Raw genomic sequence first — 12286 nt, forward strand, 5'->3', positions numbered from 1 at the left:
CATCAACATCTGCTCCCCCTCCAGCTCCCACCTATCATCCATAGCATAACAGTTTTCCCGATAAATCTGAAATTTTTTGAGTTTGTCAGATGGACAGGGTTCTCTTCACTTGCTCTCTGTTGATGATGCTTTGCTAATGTAAACCCAAAGAAAGAAAGGGGTCAAATCGTTGAGGCGTCGCACCGAAAATGAGTCCAAACTTTTATGAGAAGGGGAGACGAATTCTCAAAAAGGTTGCGGCATCTAACAAAGGCAGAAACGTCCAATAAAAGGCTCTGACAAGGTGCAACAAAAGACCATAACCATCTATATCTCTTTCCTGCTTCACCCTCTTTTACTACTCTTTATCCTGTCATTCCACCTCCAACCTTGCATTTTTCTCTGCACTGATTGCTACTCACCCAGTCACTCTTCTTCCATCCTCTGACAGTGTCCTCGCACTTTTTTTCCTAAAGCTTTCAGTCACTGTTTTGCCTGCATGCCCCCCTCTTATCTGGCTCAAGTCCCCGCTGTACCTTTTTTTATGAAAGCAGTGCCAACAATGAAAAAGAAATAGGATTGAAGGTCAACAATATAAAGATCGAGGCTTTTAATAAGGGGCATGGCTGATAACACTGTTATTTTGACCTACAATGAGCCTAAAAGGCTTTCGAGCATGAGCTTTTACATCGTTCTTGCTCATACTAATGTTGATATTGCGCTTCCTAGCACATTTTGACTTGAAACTAGGAACATAAATAGCCGGTTCTTTGTAATGTCCTCCTGATTTTTGTTTTTTCATTTGTACTGCAAAAAAGGAAAAAGAACAGCATGAAAATGATTTGCTATGACCTTTCCAGACCTAAGTCTACTGTAGCGTTATACCCAAGCAGGAAAGTCCAAGGTCAAGACCATTTGTGTACTTAGAATCATGTGACGAGTAATTGGGTAACTCACCTACTGACCCATTTTAATAGCTTTCATTTTGCATTATCTGCACCAGGACTTCCTTTAGCTTATCTGCACTTTCAAAAGCTAAAACCAAAGAGCAGTTCCGCTAGTCAAGAGTAGGAACTCTTGAAAGATAACAACACAGCACATTTACAGTTAAGTTACAGTTTCAAAAGAAACTAATAGAACACAAGCGCGAGCCAAGAGCTCTGGCTCGCACCTACTTCAATTTTTCTGTATAAAAAAATAAATAGAATCACATTCTTAAATGCAGTGACACCTGCTTGCAAGGAACTTTTGTTGAGCACAAAGATCCCATTAATCATTTTTAAACACAACTGCAAAGTGTCTTTCCAGAATTCACAGCCATGTTGTTCTAGGTCATCCTGTGTCCTTGTCTTTATCAGCTTGATGAGGATTTATTTTCAAACTGCGAACACGGCAAATGATTGTGAGTAACCAGGCTGGTTGGTGCGTTTCAGACTGGCAGTGTGTCAATTCTTTTTATTATCACTGAAGTAAAACTCCACTTGCAGTTGGGCTTAAAAAAGAAATGTGCAACACAGTATAAAAGAAATGGCACAGCCACAAAAACTGTATTTCCCTCAGTGTCTGATAATTACATAAAATATTAAAAAAAGCAATGCAATGATTGCTAAAATTAAGCTGCTAAATAAAATTGATTGAGTGAATGGGAGGAAATACAGGTAAGGAAAATGGTGTTTCCTTAAAGGTTTTAAAACCTATGCATCTTTTAGGTCTTTTTTTTTCCTCTTCCTTTGATAATAATAATAATAACGATAATAATGATATGAAGAAGAAGAATAAGAAGAAGAAGAATAAGAAGAAGAAGAATTCATCCTTTATTAATCCCTCATGAGGAAATTGGTTCTCTGCAATGAAGCCATAATGGATGGCAGTATGCTGGCGTCCACCAGCACAAGGGGAGCAGTTAGGGGTTCAGCATCTTGCTCAACAACACTTCAACACACTAGGAGCCGGGAATCGAAGCAGGAATGTTTGGCTCCAAACACAATTGCTCTACCTCCTATGCAACGCCACCCCCAAAAAAGTTAAAGTCTCTCTTTCAAGTTTCCACCCAAATGACTGTTGCTAGTCACACACTTTCTAACATTTTAGTTAATTTATTTCAAGGCTTTGCTTTGAAAAATTAAGAATCAGAAATTAGTGTATTCTGGGGAGAAATTTCAAGAACATAAATAAAAAAAAAGGCATGTAGCCATTTTCTTTAATCAGAACATAAAGAGTTGTATTCTGGGCTCAGTTCTACTGGCCATAATAGAATGAAGACTCTTATTGCTAGTTCTGACCTGGCGCTGTGGCCATTTTTCCATCACACGCCATGTTGCAGAGTAAGCAAACCCACCTGGGCCTCTCTGTGTGCCACCAGGCATGTTGGTCTGAAAATGAAAATTCCTCGGGCAGCACTATCTCAAGAGCAGCACATTTTAGACAAAACTCTGTGTACTTCACACGAGGTCAGGGCTGGTCTTAGATGAAAAGTCAGTTAAGCACATATGAAAGATATTTTCATAGAAAATATCACACCACAACACACCAAGACAAACACCCTTCAGTTATCTTAAGCTTCACCACTTAGGCTTTGCAACAACTTTTCTTCCCATTTACATCGCATCAACATAAGAATCCAGCCACATAAATTATGAATGACAATACCACATATGAAAAAAATCCTGATTGAAAATATTAATATAATCTTCTTTGGTTATACACTGACGCTACTTCCATTTGTTTATCAATCTCTGAGAATCCACATACAATTGTAAGATAACCTCAACGGTGAAGTAAGCAATATTGTATTTTGATTAATGCTGTTAAGCGTAAACAACAAAGTGTGTATACGTCTGTGCTTAAGATAAGATAAGATAAGATAAGATAAGATAAGATAAGATAAGATAAGATAAGATAAACCTTATTGATCCCCATTGGGGAAATTCCTTTGTTACAGCAGCATAACAGTTTTAATGTCAAGATTAAATATGAATATAAATATTAATAGACAGACAGTTAGAGAACAGAAGATAGCAAGACATCCACGAATAAATAGACAGCCGGGAGAACAACAACAGCAACAACATCAAGGATAAGAATGGACACCTTAATGGAACAGTAAGGGTGAAATACAGACAACCAGAGCTAAATGACAATATAGTGACAAGAGCAATGACAAGAATAAAATAAACAAAAATATGCAGGATGCACGCAGCCAGGGACCAACAAGGATAAGAAAGACGGCAGGGTTAGAGTATGTCATGTGAATGGGGTGCGGTAGTGAGGCTGGAAGCAGCACAGATTCACCTCAGGCCAGTCAGAGACTGCTGTTATACAGTCTGATGGCTGTGGGCACAAAAGAGCGCCTGAAGCGTTTAGTTCTGCACCGGGGTGGGATGAACCGTTGGCTGAGTTGCCCATCAGCCACATCAGCTACAGCTTGTCGTGAAGGGGGTGGAAAGGATAGTCCAGGATAACTCCTAGTCCCCTCCCCACTGCCACTGACTGAAGACGGTCCAGGCTCAGTCCCACCAACAAGCAGGGTTTCCTCACTATCTTGTTGAGTCTGTTGACGTCACCGGTCCTGGCACCGCCCCACCAGCACACTTTACCGAAGAGGAGTGCGCTGGCTATCATAGACTGGTAGAAGGTGTAGTGGGTCCCGCTAAGGACACCAAATGACTTCAGTCTCCTCAGGTAGTGGCCAGTCCTATTTAATTTTAATGTTAATATTAATTATTAATGTTCAGCTATGGATATGTAACTAGAGTTTTTCATTTGTACACTACTTTAATTTGTATTTTTTTCAATTTTGCTTGTTATAATTGAATCCATGAAGGAAGACGTATGTAGAGTGGGATACTTCATTGCTTCATGTAGTAATAATTCACTCTTCAAACACCAGAAGAAAAGCACAGATCACCTGCTTGGAAACAGTTAGTGGACAAGTGTGTCAGATTCTAACCGTCTTCTTAAAGGGTGCGAGAGATGACCTGCAGACCGGTTTAACACCTGAGGCACACTCGTGACACAAAGAAGGGAGTTTTGAATACCTTTTGAACCATACATCAGGCATAATAGTGATATATTATATCTTCAATATAAGAAAATGTTAACCAGCCACACCTTTAACAAATGAAAATTCACTGTGGTGTTCACTTTGCATATGCTTTATGACAGACAAATAAAGCCCGGGCTCTTACAGTTGCACCCTAAAAGCCCTCCATTAGCTCTTTTCGTGTGATTAGACACCACCTTTCAATTCTTTGATGCCAACAAGACCATTAATGAGTAACTTGTGACGTCAGTAGAAAAATGCAACAAAAGCACCAAGTACTGAAACATCTATCAGCCCCAGGGGTGGAGCATCGACACACACATGCCCACTCCTCCTTGTGCTCTGTAACACATCCTTCCACACAGGCAGCTGTATCGTGATGCCAAATACGCACTAGCCTACAGGCACACATTCTTATAAACACACATCTCTCACACTCCATTAACTGCAGCTCCAGAAGGGTTATAATGGCTGCCTTGTCACCCTGCTTTCCTCCCAAGCCTCAGCAAGAGGCCTCTCCCAAGCTTCACTGGCCCTTATCAACCTTTTCATGCTTTTAATAGCTCTAGCAGGATCCACAACCAGGCAACGGATCCATGCATTGTGAGGATGCCTGACAGGTCTCAAAATGTCCAGTTTGAAAATAATATCTACTTTTAGACATTAAGATCCTTGAATTTAACCTTGAGTTTTCTCTAGGCGCATTCTTTTTTTCTAATAGCTCAACCCACCAGTCTAATTTGATTATGTCTGGGAAAAAAAGAATAATAAAAGAGTCAAAGTATAATATTTGTACTTCCCAGTACCCAAATTCACACCAGTATTATTGTCTGTATTTTCAATGAGAAGTGGCATAAAGTTTTCAACAAACATGATCTCCAAGCAATCCGGCACTGAACAATTAGTAATCACGTGAAGCTAAAAAAATCAATGAACCGATTAATTCAGCACTATTCCATGAGGTAATATACCAAGCCATTGTAGTGACATGACAGCATTATGTCTGGGTTTGTCTACATTAGAATTTAAAATGAAAGGCGTCCAGTCTTATTGGTATTCTGGCTCGTTGTCTAGACAGTGCTGTTCATTTAAATCATTTCAAGCAGGTGTTTTTGTGTGTTTCCTCAACGGTACAAGCAGGCCTATATTTGAAAACAAGGTACTGAAGTAATAAAGCTGAGTTTTCCAATTTCAACGGCAAACAAAATGATGACAACGTGAAAAGATCATGCACATATCAGCTATGGATCCAAATGACTGAGATCTCTCTCTGCCAGTATATCTAAACTAGACACAAAACTACTGCAAGTGAAACTACAATAAGCAGATAAAATGTCGATCCATGCACACAAATGCCGTAGCCTCAGTTGTCTTATTTAATTTTCCCCCCACCCCTCTCTGGCTGAACGAGCTGTTCTGGGCTACCAGCTGGGGCCTGTGAGCACCTCACAAGGGAAAAGAAGACACAGACAGAGAGCATTCAGGCTTGCAACACAGTTCCTTTTCAACTGGCCTCAGAGCAGTGATTTCAGTCAGCCAGATAGAATTGAAACAAGGCAGGGGCCTACACAACAGGGAAGGAGACCGAAAGCAACGGAATATGCTGGACTAAGACAAGGTGAATTACTAGGTGCAATTCGCAGCCAACCAAAACTAAAATAGAATGTATAAACAACAAGCATCAAATTGGTAGGCAATCAATTGTAGAAATCAGACAAGAGACACACTGCCTCACACATTCGAGCCCTCATTTAATTTTCGTTGGAACAGGGGGAGCATCCAGCGCTTATCTCAATGCAGATCCAAGGAATGAGACCTCTGAGTGTCTCACACAACAACAAAACCCTCTCACATGACTGAAAAAAACAGTTCTCCCATGGTGCAGGTCTTCCTTTGACATCTGAAGAGCTGGTTGAGTTGGACAACAGTGTGGTTTACCAATATCCTCAGACGTACAAAAAAACATAACATGTCATTGATGAGACTTCGCGTGTGTGTGCGTGTGTATGCTTTGTGCAAAATTAATGATTACTTATCAGGACCATGTTGTTGATTTTCCTCCAGATAAAGAATGCAAGTATGTGTCTAGAGACAGAATGGCTTAGGGCTTGATCATAAACATAGAGTGTGAGACAAGATTAAATTGTTTCACATTCAAACTTAAACAACCACAGTGGCCCAGATTCTGAGATTCTGCATGACAGTGCAATATTATCAATGCTTTCTTTTTCCCCTTTTTATATTTGTATTTGTATCTTTTTTTGAAGTACATTCATGACAGTCTTGCTGACGTAGTTGAACAGGGGGCACATTTCGGAGCAGAACATTACCAGAGTACCAAATCATATATGATGGAATAGGTTACAATAGCAAGGATTCGTCACACAAATTCAACATCTCTGTACCTGAAAGATTCTAGTTTTCTGAACACATATCAGCGACATCTCATCACCACACTGCTGGATGTTCGCATTGGCATGGTTAACTTAAGAGATTGAAATCTCTGGGCACCTTGCAAATTGATTCTGATAAGTGTTGCATCCTTAGGCATCTTTTTATTTACAATAATTGAATGAACCTCATTTTATTTATGTGAACACGTGTTAATTAAAGCAGCATATGAAAAATGTTCCATCCATACAATTATGTGCCTTGTCTTGATGTAAGCATTACATTTGCCTCAGAACACCTCTTTGGTTTAAGGTGTGTGTTTAATAAATGGTAGGGTTAGTGAAGTCTGAGTTAATGTTACAGGGTTTTAAAAAAGTCTAATTAATTTCTTGTCAAATTGTCACGATTTAAACATGCAATAGATTACGTCCTCATTACATCGATTTCTGTTGTCATTAGTAAAGTGGCTGTTCAACCATTTACACTGTTGTGCAGACTTGCCCCAAGACACAACATTCATTTCTGGCTGACAGGTGCTGTGGAAAACAGAGGACTTTAAATCAGGGTCAAAGAGTTCATTCAAATCTTTCACTGGTCATCACTGAACAGTAAAAAAAGTCTGACAATAACTCTGTAGCACAGTGATCAGACTGTCGGGGATTTTATGAAAACAATCCTCGATCGCTCCTTCCTTATCATGTGACAATAACAGAATCCTCTAACAAAAACTGAAGCACTAAAATGTTGATTGTGTGTGACAGTATACTAAACTTCCATCTTTATTCCACAGGTAAACATTTGTTGTATACCTAACAAAAATCAATGGTAAACTACCAACGACAGTTTTGTGGACTGTATGGCTGGGCATAGTTAGCCAGGCCATATTACTATCATACTGACAGCCTCACCTTTCTTGGTTACATCTCAATAACATGAACATTCTATCTTGTCTGATGACATAATCCATTTGCATGCATATCTTAATGGACACAAACCCTGTTCAAGGATATGTGAAAGAAATGTCCAAAGTGTTGGGTTGTTTGATACTGTGCAATCACAAATTTGTTGCTCAGAGAAAAGAAGCTGACATGAAGTCGAGCTGTGACTTCATGCTAAATTGCTAACTAGTTCTGGAAGAAAGGAAGATATCAAAAACTTGTTGATGATTTGTTCTCTTTATTCACTAATCTGATAGCTACTTTACAAGCTAACCCAGTAGAGCAATAGGAGTGTAATTAGTGACTTTATTTTATGGGTTAATTTCAAACTCCTTAATTCAGGGGTTTACAGTAGATGTACTGAGTTTTCCCTGACCCTTAAAAAGCACAGTTCTTCTTTGTTCATCTCTTGATACATCACAATGGAACCTAAGGGGACATGTGGGTTACTGCTAAAGATGACATGTTTTATATTTGTCGTTTCTTTTGTTTCTTTTGTTTTTTTTTGCTTTTTCCGAACCAGAGCTTTGGCACCAATCTGATAGTTTGATGGACAGAGTCCCATAAGACGATCCATCTGTAAACTTCTTCTTACTGATTTTTATACAAACATATATTCGATCATTATCACCATAATCTGACAAAACTAGAATATCGGTCAAGAACAGCTAAGGGGAAAAATTTATACTATAACATAAAAGCTAACAGTAACAAATATACGATCAGCTGATAGTGATGTCAGTATAGGTGAGAATAGACATATATTACTGTTACTACGTCATACACAGTCTGCACACACGCTGCATAACGACAGTAAACAGCACACAAGCACGCAATATCCACCTGGTGTGTCCGCCCAGAATGTGTTATCAGTGACAAGGGAAAAGGGCCACACAGCATGCACAAGTGTTGGTTAAATAATACACCCCTGTCCGGAACGATGGGTTTCTGTCATGATTGATGCTGGTATCACAAACACCAGTTTGCTAATCTGGATACAAGGCTGCCTGGCTACATATCAGCCCTGCCCCTTGTGGGAACTGGATATATCGTCAAAGCCACAGCTGTTGCAGGAAATAAAAGAACCAAATCGGGATAATAACGCGATATTACTGGGCGAGACAAGCTTTAATGTTTAGTTGTGGTACCAGTTAACGTTGGCCCTATCTGTTAGCTAAGACAGCTAGTCAACACTGTTCGTGTCAAAGACCGATATTTACGTTGAAGATCGTGATGAACAAGTCACAGAATTGCTCCGAGTACGCGACAAAATCGATGTGAAGTGCCAAGACAGGGTGTTCTTGGTGTATCGGTGAAGACATTTCCTGAATAGCCCTCGCTGGTGAGCCTAGATACAGGCCATTACTGTAATATAGCTGGCTGGCTAGCAAACGTCTGCTAGCCTTCTTCCAAGGAAATAAATGTCTACACAAATGTAGGTTTCTTTGCAACTGAAAATACACATACAATTAAGAATACAACTTTGCGCGCAAACTACCTTACCTCTATTCCCACTGTTCTTTTTATTCCGCTGGTAATTGGTAGTACATTGTACTTTCCCTAATAACATCAGAAGCCAACAGCATCCACCCGAGCTGTAAACACAAGCTCAACCAACCCGCTGACACCGCCACTGCGCATGCGCCTATCCGTGCCCCTCTAGCCTCATCACCAAATGACATGATGATCAAGTCTTGTCTAACCTGCGGGTCGTCCGTCTTTGATACCTGTACCCTCGGGTGGCGATTTTAATTGGAAAAAATCCAAACTGACGTTAAATAAGGGCTAAGTCGTACCCGCTGTTTCCTCAATTTTATTCAACGCTGTGGCGGGTCAAAATGTCATATTCCTCATACAGCTCTCAACCCTAGATCCCAATTCAGACTTAAGTGAAAGTAGAACTCCATCCAGTGGTGCCTGATATATGTTTCTCTTCTATCACCTTATAAACTGCTGGCCCAGTTTTTTGCAAGCATCCAACACCATCTCATTTATTTCTGCATCCCTAACCTTCGTGTCATGATACCATTTCACATTTCTTCACATTCTACCTAAACAGCTGATCCATTCATAGGAAGATCTGTGGAAAATCACATTCATCTGTCCAGAACCCTGTGGGGCAGTGCTGTGGCCTGGATGCCCTTCATTGTTTGAATAAATAAGTGGGAGAAACCCATAGTAGTTAGAAATTCAAATTCATTCATAATTTCACCAAAATAAAAATAACAAGACCCCGCAGTCAAGAACTTGACTTTTAAACATTGCTGTATGCCAGTTGAGTTTCCCATCTAGAAAAAAAAAATCTTGTGAGATGAAAGCTAAAGAATTTCTGGACTCTTGTGTGATCAACGGAACAGGGAATGATGCCACTTATATATTTTCATATAACCACAGTAGTTGTTTCAGATCTGAAAGCAAATCTCCCTTAAGAAGCCAAATAAGTCCAGGTCTCAAAAGATGAGAACCTTGTCCTTCGCAGACTTCAGACTTCCTCAAGTTGATTTGCTTGGTATTTCTAAGTTCATGACTGTGAAAGATATATTACACCTCAAGAAGTGCAATGATATATCTTGCAAAATAAGAATAAATCAGTTATATTGGGACTTCTCTTTCCGGCTCAAAATGCACAAACTGAAAGCACCATCTCTGAATGTCCTCTAGAACTGGTGAAAGCCTGCATTTGGTTTTAATGTATTTATTCTTGATTTCTAGATACTCTTGAATCTTTTTACTTCAGTAAGTCATTTACTTCAATTTGGGGGGGGTAATTCCTGATTTTAAGGTTGCCTCTGAGGGGAAAAGCACACAAAACATACAGTATACCAATGTGACCGATTGTATTAAATTTGGCTTCATAATCTCAAATAAGCATCAATTTCTGGCACATTGTGGTATTGAATGGATCAGATAATGGGAGAAAACAACAATGGCATCATAATTATGATCGAGATTCGCACACCTCGTCCTGACCAATTGTATTTTGTTGGAAGATTAATGTGTATCTGAATTGTATTTCGCACCAATATGCTCCCTAAACTCAGTGATATGTGATAACCGAATGTAATCTGTAAAGAAATGCAGGGGAAAAGAAACCATCAAGTTGCGGTGTATGTTGTTGATTTATTGTAGCATGCAGTTTCATGTGCTGAAATCATCCTTTTCACAACTTCCAAATCCCAGTGCAACACAGAAGCCATTTGCTGCACAACTAAACTGTCTGTAATTTGGTAACACAGGTGAACAAGGTAGAACATGCAAGGAAGAAGTAATCATTCGCACAATTCACATTTCATCAATCATTAATAGCACATAATTCCGCATCATCACAATTTAGACTTACTGCTATACCGTACAGTTAAGTAAAAGGGAAACCTTTCACAATGTGATATTTCCAAGGAAATAAATGGAATACATAACAGTATTATTCATTCTGGGGACATTTTAAATATGCTGTCTCCAAAGGATTTTATTTTCCTCATTCTGAAACATTAAAAAAACTGCCCCGACAATTTTGAACATTTAAATATATATCTGGTTTTCACAGGTTGTAGAAATGAGCATCTTTACTAAATCCATCGAATGATGGCGCCAGACTGTATACAATGACAGATGTGTACCATCTCTTAGTTCATTTACATTCCAATCGAACAATAGATTTGCAAATAAAATGTCTAATACAGACATGATAAATCAGAAAACATTAGCTCATCATATAATTCACAATCAACAAATGTGTATTTTCCCATGTAATATATAATTACCAGACGTCTCTTGCCCAAAAAAAAGAATAAAAAAGAACATTTTAAGCAAGTTACTCAGACCCCAAACAAATAGGCGGACTTAGAATATATCAAGAAGGAAAAATACCACTACAACAACCAAACATGGTAAGAATAATAATCTGTATATTAACCAGCAATGTATTTAAACTAGCAAACGGGTCAAATTTCAGCACTTGACGTGGCCACACAGTGGGCATGTGCAGAATTCTTACAGCGCTGGGTGTGTTGTATCACAACTACAGAATCAATCGTATTCCTCTGCCATCACAAGAGGGACTATATTGCATGCATGACAAAGAATGCAGGCAGGGAGGAAGGTGTGTGCGTGTGTGTGTGTGTGTGTGTGTGTGTGTGTGTGTGTATGTGTGTGTGTATGTGTGTGTGTGTGTGTATGTGTGTGTGTGTGTGTGTGTGTTGAGGCGGGGCACCAATGGTCAAAATGCACCTGCTGGCGTTGATGGGGTGGGGAATAGTCCAGTGCAATGACTTCTACAGCAGTTTACTTTAAAGGAAACATAAAGTATCACTGTGACATTAGCTTGATATTAACAATACTGCTTTTTTTTCCTTACAGCAGTGTCCAGCTTTTTCCATGACAACAGAAAAAAGAAAAGCCAATATCAATACTCTCAATACTGTCACAAAAATAAGCCAGCAGAGGCAAAAAAAAAAAAAAATCAGATTTATGCTTCTGAATATTTTAACCGATTAAATAAGAAACTGCCTGTGAAGCCGAGCGTTCTTCCCTGAGCAATTCAAACACGCAAGGATTTAGCCTCCTCTACTGGAGGCAGGCATTACTACAAGTATCTCTCGCCCGAGTCTTCCCTTCCTCCAGATGTCCTTCAGTTGAGGACCATGGAGTGATACGGTGCCGTTGCAGCAGGCGTGACGTTTTGCACCGCACACAGCATGACACTTCACGTTGCACAACCTGCGAAGTTGTAAACAAACGCAAAGCGACGGTAGGCGCCGGAGCCATATCTAAAAACACAAAAACGGTGGGCTCTCACCAAAAGCTCTTGCATTTACCTCTAAGAAGCAGGTCACCTTAACATAATGCTGTCACGTCAGGTCAGAGTGAATTCTGCGGCTCACAGCTGCATGTATATTCGTCTGTACTTGTCCTTTATTGGCTCCTTATCATCGGAGAG

At 39.6% G+C, this 12286-nt stretch overlaps 1 protein-coding gene across 4 annotated transcripts in view; it reads right to left on the reverse strand.

Moving 5' to 3' along the window:
* Positions 1-8965, reverse strand: part of rabgap1 (RAB GTPase activating protein 1) — a 65220-nt gene extending 56255 nt beyond the window's left edge. For all 4 annotated transcript variants that reach the window (XM_086152444.1, XM_086152443.1, XM_086152442.1 and 1 more), the window contains exon 1: positions 8854-8965. The gene's annotated coding sequence lies outside the window, so the exon portion shown is untranslated. The remainder of the gene's footprint in view (positions 1-8853) is intronic.
* Positions 8966-12286: the final 3321 nt, after the last annotated feature.

This window comes from Fistularia commersonii, chromosome 9 (genome assembly GCF_037954325.1).
Source record: "Fistularia commersonii isolate RoL2024-O1a breed Wild chromosome 9, RoL_Fcom_v1.0, whole genome shotgun sequence".
Taxonomy (NCBI): Eukaryota; Metazoa; Chordata; class Actinopteri; order Syngnathiformes; family Fistulariidae; genus Fistularia; species Fistularia commersonii.